At 39.0% G+C, this 21,350-nt stretch overlaps 1 long non-coding RNA gene across 1 annotated transcript; it reads right to left on the reverse strand.

Annotated features, from left to right (window-relative positions):
- Positions 1-12,399: 12,399 nt before the first annotated feature.
- Positions 12,400-21,281, reverse strand: LOC113944437. Its single transcript, XR_003526682.1, has 3 exons — positions 21,005-21,281; positions 16,519-16,829; positions 12,400-13,228 (listed from the first exon to the last, which is right to left on the reverse strand). It is a non-coding gene; the product is annotated as an uncharacterized LOC113944437 (long non-coding RNA).
- Between the last annotated feature and the right edge of the window lie 69 nt (positions 21,282-21,350).

A 21,350-nucleotide genomic window follows, 5' to 3' on the forward strand; every position in this document is an offset into this window, starting at 1 on the left:
TTTGTAACTGAACAGCAACAGCCTAACTAGTGAGCAACTGCTTAAAATCACGTGTTCTGTGTGACAGCTTGATTCAAGAAGTGAATACTTTTGTCCAGTCTTCCTCAGTCATAAGAAAACACTATACCCTAAACACAAATAAGGAAAACATCCTGTACCAAATGAGAAAAAAGTAATTAAAAGAAAAGAAGACACCATATCTACTTAGGGATGTTTTGCACCCAAATGTCAGGAGTAACATTTCTGCAAACTCCCTATATCATATGGCACTTTCATTCTCAAGAGTGGGAATTATTTACTTGAACTGGAACACTGTGTTGAGGAAGAGGCTGAAATGAGTCTGGAGGGTCAGATAACAGACTATCTGCAATTTGAGCTCATTTGGTTTGTTTTCTTCATTAGAACTTGCTGCAGTTTGACTTCTACAGGGTGTCATTGTTCTGCTACTAAAGAATACAACAATGCTTAATGAACAGAATTTTGTTTCCCGTGTGTATTTTAGTAAACAGTATGAAAACACTGGGATTTGTTATTTTCCCCACAGCCATCTAATACCTATGAATTTTGCCTTTACTCCTTAATTCATTGTTCAAGAATTTTGGTACATACAATAAAATCAAATGTGAAAGCAAGTCAGACAGTACTTGTATTCCTTAAAGAAGAAACCCTGTTATAAGTAATATGCATTCTTCTCTTGAACAACTCCTGTAGGAGATTATGGTTGACCTCTCTAACACAGACAGATTTTGACATCCCTGTTCACCTTTCTGCAATGTTTTATTCTGATTCTATGCCAAGAAAATACTTAAAACCACATTTTTAACTTCAGGCACATGTTTAGTTTCCATTGATTTCAATGAAATAAAAAAAACAAACAAAAAATTACTAGATTTAAGATAATGTTGAAAAACTTTTTTGAATAGAAGTGGACCAGGGAATAAAAGTTTCTTTTGACCTGCCCTTAGTTTGAACTGAACAATCTGTACTATCAGTGATCCCACAGCAGAAAAAAGGAAGAACTTCAGTTGCATTATCAATTTCTGTTTCTGGGTGTCTCCCAGAACAGTCTTCATAAAAACATGTTTGTCTTTGGAGACCAATATACACTTATGTTCAAATTAGCCACAACTTAAAAGTAATTTTTTGGAAGGCAAAGCATAAAGTATAGGAAGTACTTAGAATTACATGATGAAGTAAGTATATGTCAGCAAATAAAATCATTAATTTGAACTGTTCTGCAGTTATAGAAACAACATCCACCTCAACAGCCATCAGTTTTGTAGTCATTGGTCTTGCAGGTGGAACCCTGTGCCCATAGACAGCAGGGCTCTGTGCTGGGGCAGGACACTTACCCAAATACACCTTTAGAAAACCTGCAGAGATGATTCTGACATACAGTTATGAGTACAAGAAAAACCTCATACTACCACCTGACTGTATTTGATGTTAGACAGTGATTAACTAGGTCGCCATATCTTATTAAGAATTAATAACCCATCTTTTCTACTTCTGCAATATCATTAACATAATCTTTCGGTGTTAGCACTGTATTGATTATTCATAATAATAACAACAACAAAATAATCTAGTAATTAGCCATCATTGTACAATTGTATAATTGTACAATTGTACAATTACTTAGCTTTCAATTCTCATAAATTCTGGCCTTAGCTTTCAAAGAGTAGTTTAGCTATCAGACTCAGTTAGATGCCTTCTTATAACCAATGCTATATGATTTCACTAACATAGTAAACATCAACTATTGTTTCAGCCAGGTAAACCTGTTCCCATAGGAAGCTCTGTCCATCTTCAGGCCATTTGCTTAAAAGGTAGCAAACATTAATAAGCAATTTAAAAATTAAAAAAAAAACAAACAGCCAAACCTGAAAATTTAAGTTTGCTCTGAAATCTCTGGTATAAAGGCTCTAATAAGAACTTTCATATTAATATTTTGTTAATTTTCGAACTTCTCTGAAGTGAAAGTTAAGGTAATACCACAGGAAGCATTCTCTCTGTTCCATTAATGACACCTGTTGGCCTGAATCATATTACAGAGATGCTGCTGAGGAGACCTCTCCAATGTCCAAAATGGTTCATGGAATCTGTTGGCACCAGTATATTTATGCAGTGTGCTCAGGGACAACATACAGACTCCTCTGCCTCTGAAAGTTTTTCAAAGCCTTTGGCCACAGTGGTGCTCTCAGCCCTCACTTTCAGCTCTGTGCAAGCACTGCTCTATCAGAGCTGCAAACATGGCTTACAGGTGTTTTTTACAGAGCTCTTTTTTTTTTATTTCCCAAAATCTTAAGTACAGATCTACTCGGTACCTTAAATCAATGAACAAGAAAACACAAATATGACTGATAGCTTGCTGTTATCTAAAACTTCTCCACCCTATTATTATGGCTAGCACTCCCAAATGGATGAAATGATCTGTTATCCTAACTCAGATAGTTGGCTAAAGTACAATTTTTCATGGAACAACCATGCTCAATGGCCTAAATCGTGATACATCTAAATAATTAGGGAAATCAGGTCCCAGTGTAAATGCCCTTTGAAAATTTTAAAAACAAGAAGAAGTGGATCAGGGAAGCCTGCTGGACAACAGGTTGAGCATGGATCAGTTGAACATGAAGCAGTGTGTCCTTGCAGCAAAGAAGGCCAAGTGACCCCTGAGCTGTTTTACCAACAGCATTGTTGGGAAGTCCAGGGAATTGATTCTTTCCCTCATTTGGCACCTGTGAGACTGAAGCTGGAGTACTGTGACCATTCCTCTGGACAAGAAGAACATTGAAATACTGGAGTGAGTTTAGCAAAGGGTCACCAAGATAGTCAGGGAGCTGGAGCACACCATATAAGAGGAAAGGCTGAAGGAGCAGGGCCTGTCCATACTAGAGAAGGCTCAGGACATATCATAATACTGTCAGAGGATACACAGAAGATGGAGCCAAATTCTCCTTGGAGGTGCAATAGGACAAGAGGAAAGAGATCACACTAAAGATCCACCGAGCAGAGTCAGTGCATATAAGAAGAAATGGTCAAAAACTCATCCTGTTTGTTTGAGAAGACAATGTTGATTTGAATTTGGGAAGGGTTGTATATACCTAGATGTTACAGAAGAATTGCTCATGAGTCAACTCAATTTAAATCAAGGTTAAATTAATATAATAAACACAATCAGATCTCTAAGATGTTGCACATCAGGAGATAAAACACTAATAAATTAAGGGAACTAATATGGAAAGTTAGCAACATCATGGGGCCCTGGTCATATGAAGCCTGGCATGTGAGTCAAATGTGAGGTAGCAAGAATCCTTTCCTAGCATAGCAGTGTCAGGAAAAAGAGAAAATATTTTCAAACAACTTAAAACAACTATGAGGAGGGAAAAATCTAACAAAGTGTGTATATTACTGGTACTGCAAATACTGGTGCCAGTACACTGTATATTAGGTATATTCTTAAACTACCCTGCATAGGTTCACACATAGAAAAAGTAAAACAATGGCAAGATCAATGGATTTTAAATTGTCTCTTAATGTAGTATAAAGATTTTTTTTTTCCTGACCTCAGCTGGGGCTGAGGGAGGGCTCTTGCTTCACTGCAGAAGAGGTTGACTTAAGTTGCTTTTCAAGGTAAATTTCAAGTAAGTAGTCTTTTAAATCTATGGGCAGCTCACTCATTATGTCTTCAGTCCTATAAAACACATAATTGTCCATTACTGTATTCAGTAGAAATAGTCAAACGTTAATTATGCACGTGCTTCCAAGTGTTTTCAGGATGAGAGTCCATGCCAAAGTCAATTAAGTATAGGGCTCCAAAGTGGTTGGGAAATTACATAGGATAAACAGGCAGAGGATGTTTCTTAAGTGAAGGTGCAATTCTGGGTGTCAGACATGGTCAGGAGCATTGTTGTGATGTATTTAACCTTGCGAACAAACAGAAGAGTTGTTGTAACATATAATTATGAAAGACAACTTTGTCACAATTAAACCTCTAACTAATGTCTATTTACACAATATTGACATCCATCTGGAGGAGCACAGGTTTTTCATTTGTGAATTCCTTTCTTCTGTAGTCTTTCTGTTTTGACCACATTCTTATTGCCAGCAATCGATTTCGTACCTCCCATTGCAAAACAAGTATTCTGTTTATGCTTTGCCAATAACAAGTTTCGAGACAGTGATTATTTTAGATGGAAGACTGCTCAGTGACTACATGTTACATGGGGTCAAAATAAACTCCTTAAACATGGGCATCTATTTCAAGAGACCTCTGTGAAACTAATACATCCAAATGGTAAATACAACATAGATCCTGTAAAGAGACCTGGGCTCTTCTGAGGTGTAACTGGGTGGCAAACAGGATACCCTCTGTCATCTCAGATGACAATAGATGTCTAAATTTAGAAAAACAGAGCAAATTCTTACTCTCTGAAAACCTTACTGAGGCTGCTAGATCTTTAGGATGGCATGTGTTTATTAGTATGGCACGGTTTTGGCTTTTTTTCAGAGTACTTTGCCAGTATTTCTATGTTGAGGCTCAGCAGCACTTCTGCACTAGGTTTTACAGCGACACTGGAAAAGAGCTGAGGTTCAGGAAGATTGAGAGCCACATTCAGTTTTCCCAAATCTACTTCGGTCTTTGTGTCCAGCATTTTCCACTGGAAAACCCTAGAGCTAACCAATGGAAACACTATGACTTAGTTGCAATTTGTACGGCCTGAGTTTGACCTTACACAGTTTTCTCCAACATGATCCCTTGGAGCCAACAGAACCCTTGGATGGAGTCTCAAAGGGGAACTTGTCCTGACTGATTTTTGGAAGGCACTCTGAAAGAAGAAAATGAGGTCTCTACAATATATGAGCTTGTGCTGTTGTAATGACTAACAGGTTGTAGTTGTAACCAAAGGAGCTACTCACTAGGAAGGTGAGAATCATTCCAAATTGTCCAAGGGAACATACCTGTCTTCACAATCATTATTCTTAGATAACTAAATACATGGATATGGGCTGTGGGAATCACTATATGGAATAAAATAGTTCAGATCCTTAGCATTTTGTATAGGTGCCTAGACTCGGTGATTTAAAGGAAGACATCAAAAGAAGTATCTCATTAACTCATTCAAGACATGAGATTCATTCTTGTGATTTGTTTGGTACAGCCATTCAATCAGCAAAATTACATAATTATGCTCTGATCTGTCAAATCAACAAATGGAAGATTCTGTCAATTCAAGGTTTATTACTTTCTCTAAAATGCACAGGCCAAAGATAGTGGGACAAGAAGGCTGAGCATTTACTTAAGTAGGGAAGGATGAAGGAAGAAAGAAAATTCAAAACTGTACCTGCCAGTGAGCACATGATCTGATCTCCAGTGGGGCCTGCAGGAAGCAGAAGGCAAATGGGAAGAAAGCAAGGGGAAAAAAATAAAAATTAAAGCTTGGGCACACAGGAAGACAGGACTGAGAAGGAGACTGAATGCAGCGACTGACCAGCAGCCCGGGTGCCAGGCCCTTCTGGATTTTGATCTTACTTTCCGTGCTGACTCACCAGGTGGCCGCCAACCAATGGCTCCACCTTCATGTTTCAGTTTCTCATAAGCAGGTTGGCATTTATCTATTAGCCTTACGGACTGTTGTAAAGATAATTAATAAAGGTTTAGAAAGTGCTTTGAAGATGAAAGGCCAAATTCACAGCAGGAGGGCATGGAACTGAGTTGCTCATTCATTTTCAGCAAAACCAGTCTATACTTACAGAAAGCACACAAAAAACTGCCATTTGCTATTGCCACCTACTCTCTTCTCTACCTATTTTCACCTATTATTACACTCTGTGTTTAACTAATGTTTGATTCAAGCAAATCATATGTGTACAACTGCTTATCATCTGAAGTTAATCATGTGCCCAACTGATTGTCAGATTAGATTCCAAGACTAAACGGTGTATAGAGGGCTGTCTATTATTGTGTATCTACAGAAACATCTGATAAACACTTTTTCAAGTACAAATAATAACAGCTGGCAAGTTATAAAAAAGTGACAAATACATTTAGCACTGGTCATCAGCTCTCTGAAGTTGGGACCATTTTTAAGGTCAATTTTTCTACCTTAGCATCAAAATAAATGTTGGTGCTGGGTGTTTGTTACAATTTTATATTATTAAAATATACTTATCAAAATCACTTCAAACTGACCTTCCCTAATGATTCCTCTGCTCTAGGCTGAAGTCTTTCAGGTCGGCAAAACAGTCTTAGCTGTTAGGCCATTAGTGTTTTATGGGTGCCATAAACAAACTGCAATTTCTATCCAACTCAATGTGTCTGTCTTTAATATGAGTCTATTTAAAGTTTTCTGTGTCAGGCTTTATAGATTCAACTATCTATAAAATCACAACAACTTGACCTGATTTGGTAATGTTGTGTCACAGAAGACAGCTCAATTGAGAAAGCTCAGTAGCCATCCTGAAATAAAGTTTATTTGTAAACTATTCAAACAAATGATTTTATAAATAATTTTTAACTATATTTTTAGTGTGTTGCCAATTAAGATTTGCTGTGTTTGGTCAGGCATTGCCACTGAATTATCATGATCTATTACAGCAATAGAAAAGATGGCTATTCTATGTGAATTAGTACATGAAATGTACAATGAAGTGATTGGTCCACTTCTGCTTCTACTGTATATAATAAGTGAGTAAACTGGATTTTCATTCTAAAGAGAACTAGAAAACTTGCTGAAAGATAAAAATATTATTAAATTCTGGGAAAAAATTTACTTTTAAGGCTTAATACATTTGTAGTTTAGGAAAATACAGTGAAAAATAATTTACCATCTCTGCAAGGTGTTCGAATGGGAATATAACCAAGCACACAATAGGTTTTGTAAAAAAAGACAGCTAAGTTGTAATTATTTAACAGACAAAATAACAGCTAGTTTATAAACAAACAGACTGTATCTCCAATTTCAAAACACCACATATAACATCACTTGAAAAGTTGCGAGAAGTGTCATTACATCCAAATATTCACATCTAAATATGAAAGAAAAACAACAATGTTTTTGTGGCTTGAGTGGCTTAACTGAAAGTTGGATGGAACCACTGATAATTCACTGCTTTCTCCCTACTGATACCAAAATGAAATGATACAGCAGTTTGCTAACCAGTAATCTTGGATTCCTCCTGCCTGGGGCTCTGTCCCTGATGCAGGGGGCACCTACAATGCAGTCTCTCACACCAATCTACTTCTGGCAGCAGTGAGTTGAGCAGAAGCTACACAGCCTGGCTAGAAAATGGGGTACGTGCTCAGGCAGCCCATGTTGAGCTTCATGCTGCCATACCTACCAGTAATGCTGAACATGCTACTAACTCCAGGGAAAACATACCAACAGTATGTCACATTTTCCCTTATCAGCAGCTCAGTGGTTGTAGAGTGAGAATCCACTGGTCAGACTCTATTTTTTGTTCTATCATGCAGGTTTTTTTATGCCTTTCTAATCAAGTGTGTATTTTGTCTTAGTTTTACATGCTATAAAAAGAGAGATATTTTCTAAAGTCTCCTAAAATTTGTGGATGAATAGTGTCCTGCACAGTAAATTCACAGCACAGTCATATGCAGTCATGTCTGGTTTTATATCCTCATCTGCAGAATGAAGATTATTTTATGTGTTACAATTGACAGGTCACTAAGAGGTTAAATTCCTGAATGTCAGTCAGCTATTCTGAAAACCTGAAAATGGAGACAGCATTCAACAAATCGTTTTATTAGTTTCCCCACATGTATCCTGCATAAAGTTTAACTCTACAGAGAGGTCAGGGAGCAGGAGACAGGGAACAGTGATGTTATTGTGCCCAGGGTGGTATTAAACAATGACCATTATAAGGTGATGATACTTTATCAACTGACTGGAACAATGGCAGAGGCCTAGCACCCAGTACTCTGTTAGTTGTGACATTATAAATCAGAGAGCTCACAAGAAGGAGGCCAGTTCTCTGGACTAATTGTATTCAGCTACTTGTTGAGAATTGTTTTTGTAAGAAATGTGTAGTTCAGTTTATAGATCTAGTGTACTAAAAATTAGACAACCAAAAGGACTAAAACTCAGCTGAGCTCCTCTCCCAGCTGTATCAGTCAGGTTTCTTTGTGGCAGGATGCTGAGCACTTCTTGAAATCCAAGGGGAAAGCATGCAGTTTGCAGGATTCATGTGTCATGATTTGTTCTTTGTGAGGAGGAGTCACACTGTTAACATCTAAAACATATGTTTCCACACTGTCCACGGTACTGGATGCTCTTCAGGAAACAAAGCAGTTGGACAAAGCTAAGTATTGGGTAATTCAAACACCATTTTTATATTTATTTATTCATTCATTTGTTTGTTTATAAAAACTGGCTAACAGCACTGCAGCTTGTCACACTGAAAACTACCGACTAGTTAATACCCAGTGTGTCTGACCACACCATAGTTCTCCCAAGGAAAGAAGATCCTTCTGCAGTGAACAAAGAGGTGCTAAGTTCAGGCAGACATCACTTTCCCTTCATAGCCCTCTTCGTGCCTTCCCACTGTGCTTGCCATGTTCCTTCTGATGTGAAACAGCTTTTGGGTGAGCAATCTGCACATGAATTGAGAGATAAAGTGAAGCCGTTAGAGCAGAGACTGTGCAGCAGGAACAGCAAAGCACGTAGCTGCAGGAGCAAAGGCTTATCTCCTGAACAGAGGGGACAAGAGGGAAAGCAGGATATGTAAAAGTAAAATCTGAAGTGCAAGATGCAATTAATTTATTTTAGATGTCAGAAAAAAAGGGATATTAAAGAACTGGAGTAAAGTGGACTAAAGTGGCTTGACTGGCCAGGTCAGAAAGATTTTCTTCTATTGCAAACAGTGTGATAAAAGCATGAAAGATGGAAAACAGATTAATTGATCACATACAGTACTATTGTCAGCATGAAAGAAGTAAGGAAATTAACTTCAGTACCTGAACATGCACAAGAAAATAAGGCTTCCTTCAAATACAATGAAGATGGTGTATATTGTCCTTGTTCTCTCCTCTCTGCAGTATTACTTCACACAAGTTCAACAGAAGTTCTGTTGCAGCCTTCAGGACAACTGCTACGTACAATCTTTGTATTGGAGTCTGTGGCAGAGCAGTGAATTTGGGAAATGGGGTTTAGGTAGCATTCCCCACAGATACAGGTCATCTAACAGGGGCAGATGTGAGCAGGCTCACTGGAAAGAAGGGACACTGGTTAAAGGAAGATGTTGCAGGTGAACATCAGGCCACATTGTGGCAGGTTTTATGGCCTTGTGAGTTGTTAGACACCTTCAAGTTCTTTTTGATCTCAAAGATTTGAATACTAGGGCGATTCATGCTGGAGAAGAGGTCAGAAGGTCTCGTCTAATATCCTGCTCCAAGCAAGGTCAGCAATGAGATCAGGTTACTCAAAGGTTCATCCAGTTAGGTCTTGAAAACCTCCAAGGCTGGAGACTGCAAAACATCCCTGGGCAACCTGCTCCACTGCTCCACTGTTCTCATCTGCATCTTCTTCTATCTCATCTAAAAAATTAATGAATGCTTCCAGTTTCCAGATATCTCCTCTATCTGTTCCTGCTTCATCCTCATTGATAGTGGCACCCTGGAATTGCTGTGGCATTATGATGAAAATAAAACCCAAGGAAGATGATGCTGTGCTATAAACTTAACCCCCCCCCCTTTGTTCAGGGGATCGTAAAGCATTAGCTGATGGAACTGCCATGCTATGAACAGTCTCACAGTTGGTATATTTAAATTCTGTAGGCTAAAAGGCTGAAGTCTAGTGATTTTAGGAGCATCCACCTGACTTCAGGATAATCTGAAAACATTCTCGCTGTCATCAGAACAAGGATTTCAGTCCCCAGGGATGTTTTATGAAGGACAAGAAGCAGCTGTACAAGCATTCCTGCCAAAATAATCAACAAAACAGTAACTGACAGTAACTGGAGTAACTGGATGCATATTTTGCATCCTAAGAACTGCAGGGAGCCAATATAAGAGCAACAGCAATGGAAGAAGTAGTTAAGTACTTACGGAGATAGAAAAGGACAGCAAGACACTCCATGATATGGATTTTTATTCATTTTGAGGTATGCCAATGGGCCTTCTGAGGCAGAGGTCAGGCTGCCCAGCACCTCAGCAAATTAAAAATCAGCAGCGTCATTTGGGTCCCACACAAAGCAATGATAAATGTTCTTCCCACACCTATGCACAGAGGTGTGGCACTCTGGTCTTTCATCAAATCTCTATTTGCAGGAAAACACCTTGCTAGATAAAGCTACTGCCTAGTAAGAGCCTTTCATAATGTACACTCTAAACCTGGCTGAGTAACCCAGGAAATTTCCTCCAATTAATAATCCTTCCTGTCTGAAGCTGGCGTTTTTTTAGATAATTCTGTGGACACTGCAGTGTGCTCAAGGGCAGAATATTGGCCTGATTACACCACACTCCCTCCTCAGACACAATGCAGAATTTTCAGTCAGGATGTTGCAGCTGTTCCACCGCTGTGCACTGCGGTGTTATGCAATAATTTAGGCCAGGAAATGGAGATTACTTCATACCTTTTGCAGAGTGGGTGAGGATTTATGAAAATTCTCAGAGGTAAAGTTTTATTTTACAATTAAATAATAGGCAAATAAACACATGAAGCAACGGCACTTAAGTCAAGCAGGAAGCCTGCTTAATGACTTTCAAATATGAAGAACTAAAAGTACAGTCTAAGATAAAATGACAATAACATATGGAACAAATAAAAATATCCTCAGCCTGTTCATCTCAACTGCTGAGTTTACCAGAAATATTTTGCCTGCTATTGGATCATAGAGAAGATGCTCCACAGGCAGTAAGAACTATTTGATCCAAACATACAGGACACTCTGATGAGAAGCAAACTATAAGGAATTAAATAGTGAAATGCTGCTAAATCACTTTCTTATGGATAAGGTCATTTGAAAACAAATGCAATCCATTCTGTTAATCAGAAATTGACAGTTATTTAATAAACAAACCCTTGCAAAAAGACCTATTTACTGTCTACATCTATGCTACAGTCTTACTTCTAAAGATTAACTAGTTAGAAAATCGTTAAAAATTAATTGTATTAATACCTAAGGAGAATTCCTTTTAGTTGTATCTCTCAGCCAAAACTATAGCAAATGCTTCAGTGGAAAAACAAACAAACAAAAATGTTCTAATGCTGAAATAAAAATGCAGAGAACTTCAGGGAATTCAGTTATCTTTAATTAACCGTGCTAATTAGCATAGTGGAAGCCTCAAAATTGAAGATGATAACCAAAGCTTAGCATTGCCAATTGCCCATCTTCTGATACAAGACAAGTCTGTTTGCACTGGTATTTGTGAAATTGTTTTAATATTTAGCAGCTAGCACAAGATACTGTGCCATTGTGTTGTTGCTGTTGATTTCTTAAAATGAACATTTGATCCTGTAGCATTTGATCCACTGCATTTATCTAAGTGCCTGACATTTTGGCCTTGCTCTGCAGCAGCCAGTACTACAGAGCAGATTTTAGCAGATGTGCAACTCACTGTTGCTTTTGCACACAGCAGTACAGAAGGAGACTGAGGAGCTGGAATCAGTTCCTTTCTGACACCTAATGAAGCATGAAATTTTGTTCTCCTTATTCTGCTGTGCCCTATGACAAAAAATATCATTAGTGCTCAGAAATTTAGTCTGTTAAAAAAAAAAAATCAGTTTTAAAACTAGGAATTTCTGTGGCATTGCATTTAACCCACCGTGTGCAATACGAATATTTTCAGTTCTAAATATATGACGACCCCACCACCCATCAGTTCTTTTTCTGTTATAAAATTAAATTTAAAAGATGCAACAATCCCTACTATTTGGATGTCGCATTCAACCATTTTTCCAGGTCTGATACAGTTGTAAATAAATTCTCCCACACATCCAACATAACACTACCAGTGAAGTGTTAGATCAGACAGATAATTACTGTCAACACTGTTAGCAATCATCTTGCCAATCATGTAGCAAGTATTTCCTCATTTATGTTCTGCATAGGGCTAGCAATGTCAGCAGAGGAGATGGTGTAACCTGTCATTAGAAGCTCTGCTGGGAAGAGGCTGAATACTACAAACCTTCTCTTCCCCCACTCCCTCAAATCACTTCCCTATCTGCATGTTAGAACACAAAACCCTTACCATCAGTAATCAGCTTTGTCCTCAGCATCAGAATATGAGACACCCACAACTTTGCAATGGCTAAAAACTGAATTATCCAGTAAATGGAATCAAATCTTCAGCTTTCTTCAGCTGTGTGCACAATGCAGCCTTGTCAAACAAAAGTACCTTCAGTTTTGAAAATCTAAAAGCAGATTGAATAACACTGAGTATATTATCAAGATAATATATTGAGGTATACACTGAACACTGGACAGGCTTACCAATGTAAATACTAAGACATTCTGCATGGTTTTGGAATGGAGTAGTGCCTGAAAGAAAACAGGAAACTGCAGTGATCCCAGATGCATGTTTAGGATGGATTCACTACATGTTGTATGGAAACTGCCCCCTTTGCTCTTCTGTTCATATGAGTGTTTTAATTCACCTGAGTTTGCATTTTAATGACTTCTGCAAACTTGAAAAAAACATTACTTGAGGTATCCACGATGATTTAAAAATCCTTTTCAGAACAGCATCTGGCATCCTCAGAGGTCATCAAGCTTAAGAGAAAATTGTGTATCAGTAGGCAACACAGATCAGAAGTGGAGTAAGAGCAGCATCTTTTAAGTTAAACTATTTATAATTCCTCCTGTTCTCCTGAAGTCTTTTTTAATTTTGTTTTTATGATTTTTTTCAAGTGCTTAGTATCACCTAACTTCCTTATTTGTCTTTATTTGACAGATACATACTTAAGAAACATGGAATTCTACAATGTAAAGAAATGCTATCAACAATAAAGAGAATATCTAGGATTATTATCTAATACAGTCTGCTTATGTGCATATATATATATTTGTATTTCAGTACTCACACACAAACTTGCACACACTTAAATTTATATAAATGAGACATTAAGTTCCATTAGAGCTAATGAAAATCCTCCAGCAGCAAGACTTTCAGGACTGTGCTGCTTATATTCCCTACAAGAAGAATGCAGTCACCCAAAAAGTTCTTCACCAGCTCCTCTGGCTTTGCAATCAACAGTCATTAGATTCAAGTTATCTACAAGAGGAAGGCAGCAGAACTTGGCTTTGTGAGCTACTGTTCATTTAAACAAGAAAGATGCAGATTGCATGTCCAGGTTCTTATATAATAAGATGATAGTGACTTGAATTACAGTTCAAAATACCAACTATGATAACAAACAAAAAATAAATCCTCTTACAATCCTTACTCAGAAGGAGAAATGCATTTTATTTCCCAACGTCATGTATGAACAAAATTTTCCAATTTTTCAGGCATTCAAATATATATTTTATTCTCCAAGGTGTTAGCTGTTAACTCTTTCATTAAAAACCAAAAGCTAGAGCACTAAAGGAGGAATCATACAGTCTGCAGGAGTCTAGTCTAGTGCATTACAGAAAATAAGCCTGGCAATGTCTCCTGGCAACACTTAATAAACACAGTAAACAAGTAAGTTACATGCACAGTAACTGAATGCTAGAGCTTTCATTTCTTAGCCAAACATATTTTCAATAGTTCTATGTACTGTTGAGGAACTGTTGCACCCATTTCAGTAGCAGATAGTCCATGTTAGGCTATACAGTGGACTTATTTAATAGAGGATTAAATGTCAATTGAATATGTCAGATAAAAAGTAAAATGGAAAACAAGAAAGAGCAATAATTGCCTTCCTCTGATTTTTAACTCCTCCTAGTTAATACAATTTTTAATCAGATATCTTAATGCAATTTCTGCAGTAGCTGTATAAATAATAGAGTAAATCTGATAGCTGCAAGGGCTATGAGGCCTTTTCAGCAAGTATTGGCCAAACATTTGCTCTGCTTTAATTGTGCTGGTTACTGTATAAATTCTATAACAGTTGTGACAGAGTTATCACTTAAACTCTGCTCACCAATAAGCTAAACACAACCTCTGACACTACTGCTCAGGGGCTTCAATGTGGGGTTTTTTCCTACTGGTACAGAGTGGTCAAGAACCCCTGCAGCCAAATCTTAACCATTCTCTATGTCTAAGGGTTGCTTTAAATTTTGAATTGTCTTTTGAGCTCTGAACACTGTTCATAAGAGGATTTTGATCATTCATTATCTCCTTGATAACCATTTTTTAGCATTTCATTGAGGATGGAAACCAGCAGAGAAGGCTAAGAAGATACAAGGGAAATGAAAACCCGTTGCCTGTTTTCCCTTTTTTAGAGAGAATTTTCATCCTTTTGGACTGGAATAATTCTAGAAATGTATGTTCCTTCCTTATAATTAATTGTCATGCCTCTATTTTTGCTCTGGTCTGGAGGGAATCAAATGTGGTCACATCTTGCTCATGTTGCTTCCAATTTTACCAAGACTGGCTCCATAGTTTAGTTTCATATGCTACTACTGGCCCCTCTACATTTTCCTCCTTTATGCCATGTACACTGGTGCTGACAGAACTGTCACTTCAACCTATTGTGACTCTAAGGAAAATTTGGCAAAGGTTGTTTATTCTAAATTCAGTATTCTTATTTCTGACTTCTGCTGCTAACCAAGGTCACTACTTCTGAGTTTAGGTCTGTCAAGTTAACCTGATACTCTCACAATCTTTGTAAAAAGGTTTTAAAATTTTGCTTTAACAGTATTAACTGAACCTACATTGTGTGTAGGCTGAGACATTAACTTACAGGCATCTGATGTTAGCTTTGGGTTGTTTTGTTTTCCAGACAGCTACTACAGTGTCCTGATTTCAGAAGTGCTGAATACCAGTACCTTCCTTGAGAGAAATGTCAGAATATTTACAAAAAGGATGTTACTAGAATGTTCAGTGTTACAAAACTGTATGATTTATCTGTCACATATGATAATGCATGTCACTGGCAGAAAGACCTTTATTCTATTACCTAAGCTACTGGTAAATTCAGAGCCATGGGTAATGTTTTGATAGATATTCAACAATTAAAATACATGCCAGGACTTATGCAATGATAACTCTCTCAACAATTACATTGCTGGTTTCTATGTTTCTAGTGGTTCTGCCTTGGAAGAGAAGGAAACCTTTTGAGGGCATAAAACATGAGGTTCTTACACCTCACAGCAGTTATAGCCCACTCTTTTGTACTATACATCCTTCTTCCTTAATTCCAACAGCTGGAATTACTCCAAGAAGTGTGTTAAATGTAGGAAAGAGTACAGGATCAGTGATGGTGCTCACAGGAGGAGAGCTGGGGAGAGCAATTAAATCCCAGTGATGTTTAGACTTCAAATACGATGAGAATCAGAGTAAAACTTAAGGCACAGGAACTTGTAACCAGTGAATTTTGCCTTTCCTCAGGTTTTATGTCAATGTGGCAAACAGAAATGTTTTTGTCCTGTGATGACCCAAAATAAATGATTTATGAAATGTTTTCTGTGAGCTTTTTTGTCAGAGCTCACCCAGATTTCCTCTCTGTATTCATCTATCTCAGTCAGGCATTTTGAGTTCTGTGGACCCTTAAAGCACTAAGCATTATATTCACCATAAAAGGATGGTCAACAAGTATAACCCTCAAGACTGAAAGTTCTAGTAAGTATTCAGTTATCTGGGTGTCAAGTTGTTTTGCCACGTGTGCAGGTTGATTTGTACCAAAGCTTCAAGCAGAGATAAAAAAAGAATTAAAAAAAAAAAGCTAGAGAGGAATAATCACAATGGGTAATGGGGTAAATGGGAAGCCCTCACAGTAGCCTGAGACAGAAACAATGAAATTTAAAAATAAGTGAAGCCCAACAAGCCATTTGATAGCATGGCCTCTGGCACATTAGAATTTGAAAACCCAAGAGCTGCCTTTCAAATAAGTCCCCTCTCCAAACATGGAAAAACAATCTCTATCCTTGGTGTCCAAGGTACTATATTTACTCACTAGCAAGAGCCAAGTCCAAATGTATATGACAATGGGAACAAAGGCACAAAAAGCACATGAGAGCAGCACATTTAATAAAACAATCCAGGCAAGGTCCTAACCCAGCCAGGTGCCTCAGAATGAACAGCCTTACCTTCACTCTTGCCTCAGAGAGCCTTGCAAATCTATTATGCATTTCCCCTTTCTCCAGCCTACTCAGACATGTTCTGGTCTGCTCAAGCTCACACTGAGGCAGGTCCATTTGGTGTCTATGGAACGTGCTTTATGGGACTGTAACTGTCTCAGCTGAAATGACTAAGTCCCTGACTCCAAGAGACCCACACTTTAATAACACAACAGGCTGTGACTTCTGTACCTTCAGCCCATCCTGCTCAGGCCTGCCTCCTCCTTCAAAGCAATCTAATCTCTGTGCTTTATCTTCAAGAAAATATCAGTTGTACACAGTATTAAACACAATACTTACTGTCAGGGAGGCACTCCCAACAGGAAAGAAGAAGCAAGCACATAATTATCCAGGCTTCCTAGCTCAGCTTCCAAAAAGAAGTCTTACTGGGCAGGCTGATCTTCACTCAGGGTGTTTTTGGTGCCATTCTCTTTTCCTTTTCTCCCTAGCACCGATCTGATTTGCATCAAGATGCCCAATCCAAAGTAATGCAAAGGAGGAATCAGTCCACCCAGTGTCTCTGAGCAGTTCTAAGCCTCTCATATCCTTGCTCTTTGGTGGCATCAACAGAAGAGCTTCAGGCATCCAGGCACCAGGCTTCCATCTTCATACTGCAAACAAAATGTTTGTTGTTGTAAGACAGAGCATTTGATTTTTTAAGATCTCTGAACATTCACTGCCCAAAATATGCATCTGGAAATCTGATCCCATATTCAAATTAGACTGTTACTATAGTAAATGTGTGCATGGGTTCAAAAGCCTGTGAGGGACTGCCCTGCCAGGTTATAAGGTCTCTATAGCAAAAGGGAGTTCATAAACAAGAGACAAACCCCCAAATCTTTTAGTTCTACCTTTCTAAGTGAAACTACCACTAATGTGAACTTAATATTCTTTTACACTCTAACAAAGTGCACAAGTTGTTCTGCACTAAGGGAGGAAAAATTATGAAAATTAGAGGTCAAACTCTTCTCATCTACTGCAACACAAGACCTGGAAAAAGGCTCCTGTATTCATCAGTTACTTCAGATTTACATTGAAGAACACAGAGTGGAATTGGAAAAGTCTATTTTTAAATCCTGTCCTCATCATCAGATGAAAGACTGATGGAAGTATTTTACAGACAAGCTGCTTGGTTCAGCACTTTTAGGAGCTTTAAGGAATGCAATCAGATTGTAAAAACTTATGAGAGACTGCTGATAGTCCTCAGCTATTTTGACAACAGCCTTAAGATCGTCCACGTGAAAGTGACGAAATTCTGTTTTAAATTAGAAAATCAAGAATTTTATGCGTGTGACCTACGCAGAAGTTTTGTGTGAAGGAGTTCTCAGATTGCTTTAATAGTGTATCAGAACTACACGCCGAAAAAAATGATTGTACTTCAAGCTCCTAAAAGTGCTCAGACTTCTTGTTTTACTTGCAGTGACAGGACTTTTAAAGTAGAATGATTATAGGGCTTGCAAGGTTTCTTGTGCAATTGAAAATCTACATACTTAACCTAAGAAAACAAACCACAACTTTACCCAGATTCCAGCACACAGATACAAATCCCTGGCTGTGTAAATTAACCTAACTCCCTCCAAATCCTAATGTCTCAGACAAATTAGCAGAAGGATTACCATAAATTAAACCCAACTAATTTCAACAGTTCAGGTTTTCTTAGACCAGTATGAGTTAGCAAATTATTAAAATATAGGTTCAGCTGAGAAATTAACAGAGATTGATGTTACATCTCAGAATCTACTCAGTGGATTCTGATGTAACAACGTCTGGATACAAAACAACCCAGGATCAGAACTGAAAATGTTCCAAAACAGGCAAAAACCTACACAAATTCAAACGACCTTTAACTGTGCTCTCCCCTTCCAGAGACCTCATCCACCCGTGTTATATCCCCGGCTCCGTTGTTTCTCGGACTGTCTCTGAGCAGCCAGCACAGTTCCGGTTTGCTCTCTTGTGGCCAGTGTTAGAGCTACAATTGTCCTGGTACTGTCCCGTTCCAGGGACCTCTGGGAGCGATTCTTCTAAAGCTCGGCAGGTTTCCTCAGATTACAGTCGCTTACAGCCGAGCCCATGACTCAGATTTGAACACACAACCAGGTTGTTGTTGTTTAACATGTTACCGGGCATGAGCTGAGGTACAGAACCGCAGCAAAGAATGGGAACCTGGACCTGCTAAGCCTCAAAGGCAACATCAGTCCTACCCTGCAGCTCTCACATCTGGGAAGTCATCTGACACAAATGGATGGACCACATCCTGAAAAGAGATCTTCCAGACTCGTGGTGTTTTCAGAAGGATGGCCTCACATTTTCAGTGTGCTTTTAACAGCTGCCTTTCAGAGCTTGAGCTTGGTCATTTGAGGATACTGTTTTGGCCACGTGTTTGCTAACAGGTGACAGCACCTTCAAATACTTTCTGGCACTGGTGACTGTTTTGTAACTGTTTACACTGGTCATTGGGTAATTTGTGCTATTTTATGTATTTTTAAAGACGCCAGATGCGGGAAAGGTGAGGCCTTTAAAAGACTGAAATATTCCTTGATCCTTTATTAACATTGCATCAGGCATCATTAATCTCAAAAAAAGCAGTTTTATGGCAGTAAAAAGAAAAACAGTTCAGAACACCAGAGCTGGCACAAGAGCACAGACACAAGCAGATTGACCAGAGATGTATCCAGTGTGACTGTAATTTCAGGAGTGATCTTGCTGCAGGACTCCACTCATTTTAAAAAGGACTTATCAAAAGCCCATTCCATATCAGTAGAAGAATCACCAATTTGTGGCAAGACCAGAAGTTGAAAACATTCCACATTTGCTATCATGCCTCAAGACCATTATCAGCACTCTTCTGAAGAAAGCAATAAAACTGAGTGATGGATTTTTGATTAATAAACATTAACTGCATTTATTACTGAACATAAGAAGGATAATCATTACAGACATTATACTTTGACTACTGGGTTACTTGATCATCAACCTTTGTAACATATCAACAACAAATAAAACACTGGGGCAGCAGAGGGTTGGGAGTTACTCAGATTAAACAAGTTACTCAACAGAACAAGAGTGACAAACTACAAAGCACACTGAACAATATCACCAGAACTGTTTTGTGTGACCCAGATATGTGTATTTCCTTCAGAATTTGAAGGACAAGCCTCAGAACCACTCCAGCCCCGGGGCAACAACTTCCCAGCAGCTTCAGTTCTTCTGCTTTTTGGGAGTGCCCAAAAATCACACAAGCACTGGTGCACTGCAGAGAAAAAAGGATCAGCTCCCTGACCTGTCCCACCACACAGTCTCACACAAAGCCATGGTCATGCAAGGCTGGAGGCACAAGTGTGTTGGTTGCAGGTGGAGGGAAGGGCAAGACTGACCTCTTCTGAAGATGTAACCTCAGTTTCTCTTTCTGTTAAAGGCAAATAAGCAAAGTTACTGTATTGTCAAATATTCTTACAGCCAAATTGTCTTTTTTCATGTTTCTACTAGGAGCCAAAATCTTTATTCTCCCTAAGCTGCTGTCAAAAATTTCAATCAACATCACAGACGTTCCAACCAAGCTCGTGGATACCACCAAAACAAGCTTTGCCACAAGCTCTAAGAATCATCAAAATATATAATGTGTATGCTTATGTGAGCCACAAAGCAGCAAAAGTCAACACTCCTACATCACTTATGAAAGGAGCAAATATTTTCAAATAATTGATTAAGATTTGAACTATATTTGCACTGCAGTTTTGGCACAAGGACTTGGGATAGATATCTCATAAAATCCTACAACTGAGCTATCGGTAGCAGTCTGTAAGTTTGGAATTACTATTGAGTGTTTAGAATAATTATACAACAATGTTTAAAAAGAAGGGATAAAAATGAGACAAAACCCCCAACTGGAATGTTCCTGCATTAGCTACCTTGACAAAGTCTTACCCAAAACTCCCCACTGATATCCCCTGGTACTCATTAACAAATCTATAACCGATTTTGTGTGAAAATTAGCAGACTTCTGATTTCCTGAGATATGCATTCATTCACCAATTGACTTAGTGATTAGAACACGAAATTCTTTTCATAAGTAAGTCAATTTCTTAACTTAATATTTTACTCCTCATTGGTGCAACGGGAAGATTGCACCTTCTGGTCACAGTAATTGGCTTCTGATACCATTTCTCAACCTAAATTTATTTAGGATAGTGAATCATGACAATAGTATTTGTCCTGCTATTGTTGCCCTGTCACTTAAACTTGTCCCATGGTGTTTTTATAAAGACAGGAAGAGAGATGCATCACTGTGACATATCTACAGTAGAGTGGAACAGACAGAGAATGTTAAGGCCATCCCAGGTGAACGGCCTGAAACACCCACCTCATACAATAATAAAATCATGTGTCTGGTTTGGGTTGGAAGGGAGCTTAAAGATCATCCAACCTCCTTGCCGTGGGCAGGGACACCTCCCACTAGATCAGGTTGCTCAGAACTTCATCCAGCCTGGCCTTGAACACTGCCAGGAATGGGGCATCCACAGCTTCTCTGGGCAACCTGTGCCAGTGTCTCACCACCCTCAAAGGGAAGATTTCCTCCTAATATCCACTCTAAATCCGCCCCCTGTCAGTTTGAAGCCATTCCCCTTGTCCTGTCACTACCCACCCATGTAAAAAGTCCCTCTCCGTCTTCCTTGTAGGAACATATAATAATGATGAACATAATGAAACATATGATGCTAATATCTGTAAATAATATATCATTCATATCTCCCCGGGAATACCTTTAAGCAAAGGTATTTTGCTTAACCTTTAAGCAAAGGTATTTGCTTAACGCCTAAAGGTGTTCGAGAGGCGGGATCAGCCCGGGGTCACACCACACCGAGCCGTTCCTTTCCTTTTCCGGGTGTTCCCTCGCACTCCACAAGGGACACAGTTTCCAAGCCTCATTCCACACATCTTTCCCACATTCGGCCTGTCCCGATGCCCTCACGGACAGCGGTGTGACACGACTCCCGTGGATTTCTGTCCCGACCGGGAGGACACCCGGTTGGCGGGGGGGGGGGGGGGGGGGGCGCCCGAGGCCCCTCAGGGATCCCGCCAGCGGCGCGCGCCGCCGCGCGTGCTCGGGCGCGCCCGCTGATTGGTGGTTCTGC

The sequence above is a fragment of the Corapipo altera genome, unplaced genomic scaffold, assembly GCF_003945725.1.
Source record: "Corapipo altera isolate COAL_440 unplaced genomic scaffold, ASM394572v1 45, whole genome shotgun sequence".
In the NCBI taxonomy this organism is placed as follows: domain Eukaryota; kingdom Metazoa; phylum Chordata; class Aves; order Passeriformes; family Pipridae; genus Corapipo; species Corapipo altera.